This window comes from Rhinopithecus bieti, unplaced genomic scaffold, assembly GCF_001698545.2.
Source record: "Rhinopithecus bieti isolate Rb0 unplaced genomic scaffold, ASM169854v2 scaffold_3714, whole genome shotgun sequence".
In the NCBI taxonomy this organism is placed as follows: Eukaryota; Metazoa; Chordata; class Mammalia; order Primates; family Cercopithecidae; genus Rhinopithecus; species Rhinopithecus bieti.
Genome location: NW_016804161.1, coordinates 149391 through 152244, shown reverse-complemented (window position 1 = coordinate 152244; position 2854 = coordinate 149391).

Here is a 2854-nt window from a genome sequence, read left to right as displayed (position 1 = left end):
AAAAAAAAAAAAAAAAAAAAAAAAAAAAAAAAAAAAAAAAAAATCTGCATTGCAGATTTGTTTCTAGCAATTTTTACAAGTTTTTGATAAAGCCTAATTTATCAAATTATTTCATGTTTATTATTTTCTGGGTTCTAATAAATCTTTGCCTGCCCCGCAGAGTTCTTGCTTGTCTGTATTTTATGATCCTTGTGTAGTGATAATGCATTGCGTTTGTAATAATGTAAGGCAAGTTTAAGTTTAATTTTTTTTTTTTTTTTTTTTGAGACAGTCTCACTTCGTCACCAGGCTGGAGTGCAGTGGCGCAATCTCGGCTCACTGCAACCTCTGCCTCCTGGGTTCAAGGGATTCTCCTCCCTCAGGCTCCCAAGGGACTACAGGCGGATGCCACCATGCCCAGCTAATTTTTGTATTCTTAGTAGAGACGGGGTTTCACCATGTTGGCCAGGATGGTCTCGATCTCTTGACCTCTGCCTGCCTCGGTCTCCCAAAGTGCTGGGATTATAGGCGTGAGCCACTGCACCCGGCCAAGTTTCAAAAATTTAATGAAACTCCGTAACTTTTCAGATGTGGGATTATTGCTCCTACATTTTGGAATTTTATTCCTAATTCATTTTAGACAGTTATGCCAGCCCTGCTTAATAAATTAAAATAAATTTATTTTGGCAATGCCTTAATAAATTAAAATAAAACTGAAATTTTGGAAACCAAAGACGTTTAAAATGCATAAAAGTTTTCCAAAACCATCTCTGGTGCACCAAAATTAACCAATATATAAAGAATTGCTTTTGAATCAACTGTTGACAGTTCGGTTTTTCTGCTATCTTCTCACCTGGCAGGCTGGTCCTTTCCTACTTGGGGCTAGATCTTCCTTGATAACACAGGGCCCTGACAGGTCTTCCTGGACACTTCAGATATTCATTCATTCACTCACTTCATTCAGCAATATTTATTGACCACCTATTATATTCTAGGCACTGGGGAAGACAGAGAAATAAGTCAGACAACTACGTCCTTAAGAACTCGATCTATTGGATGACTGCTCAAATTCACTTGACGGTTATTAATGTTGATTTACTACACATTAAGCATTCTCACATGCAGACGGTATAAAACTTTGCATGTGAAATGGAAGTGACAATGTCAGACTACAATAGCATGTACACGATGAGTACAAGACAATTTGGAGGAATTTCAATGGTTGAATTCAAGATTTATTAGGTTCTTGGTTTTCCGAGAAGTTTGTAATAGATGTGATAGAAGATTGCATACTGTTAATCTTGCTTTTGTTACAGAACTTTCTCAGAAAGGAGTTTGGTTGTATTACAGAACGTTATCATGGGGAAATCAGTTTTTAAGTCAGAAGAAAAAAACAAGCAGTATGTAACAGACCCTGCTAGTATCCTACCCAATACCTATTATCCCTGTCTTCTTTACTCAGAGAGCACCCTGTTTGGGAAAGCAATAAACTCAGCTTCCCATACACACAACTGGGGGTGGCCACATGACCTAGCTGTAACCAGTGAAGTGTAAGCAGAAGTCTACTGGGTGGTGTTTCCAGAAAGGTTATTGTTTTCCTGATAAAGAAAAAGGGCTGCCAGGCGCAATGGCTCACACCTGTAATCCCAGCACTTTGGGAGGTCGAGGCGGGCGGATCACAAGGTCAGGAGATCGAAACCATCCTGGCTAACATGGTGAAACCCCGTCTCTACTAAAAATACAAAAAATTAGCCCCGTCTCTACTAAAAATACAAAAAATTAGCTGGGCGTGGTGGCGGGCGCCTGCAGTCCCAGCTACATGGGAGGCTGAGGCAGGAGAATGGCGTGAATCCGGGAGGCGGAGCTTGCAGTGAGCCAAGATCGTGCCACTGCACTCCAGCCTGGGCGACAGAGCAAGACTCCGTCTCAAAACAAAAAAAAAGGCTTAGTTGACCGGATTATTGAGTCCCTTGCTATATGCCTTTACTCCTTTCCTCCCATGTATAACACAGACAAGGTGCTTGGAAGTTGAGCAGCCATTTTATAACCACAAAGATGAAAAACGTACATTAAAGAGATGGTAAAGCAGGAAGCTGTAAGCATTCTCTTGAGCATCTGCACATACCCTGTACTGCCGACCTGGGGATTTTTTTGTTAAAACAAACACACACAAGAAACACATAACTTGTTGAGCCCTCCCCATGGGTTCCTGTTACATACAGTCAAATGCATTCCTAATTGATGGACTACCTCAAAAGGGAAAGGTTTCCAGGAAAAGTATTTTACTTATTATTAGGAGAGGGGAAAAACTTTTCCATCGAATATGAAAAGCCATGCGATTTCCTGGAAAATGTAGAAAAGTGTTTACATTTCTACATACGGAAAAAGAAAAGAACTTTACTTGGTCTGTATCTGCCCATGGTAGAGAGAAGAAATCTAGGAGTGCAGGAGACACAAGCTAACTCCTGCCCTCTGACTAGGTGGTTTCCAGATAGTAGGCTTCTCTTACTAGAACAGTGCCTCCTAAAATGTGTCTCGGCATAGGAGGTCCTTGAGATGTGCCTTGCAGGAAAAAATGATTCCTTGGTCCCTAAGTCTGGTAAGTACTGTATATAGAACCCCCTCCTCTTAGAAATTCACAGTGGATATTATGATGTTAAGGGCTCCAGATAAATCCTGTAGTAAAGAAACCTGCTTAGCAATATTAAACCCAGCCCCTTCAAAACTTAGTAGCACCTGGAAAATGTACTTGAGAAAATTTCATTAGAGAAATAAAGACAAAGGCCGGGCGCGGTGGCTCAAGCCTGTAATCCCAGCACTTTGGGAGGCCGAGACGGGCGGATCACGAGGTCAGGAGATCGAGACCATCCTGGCT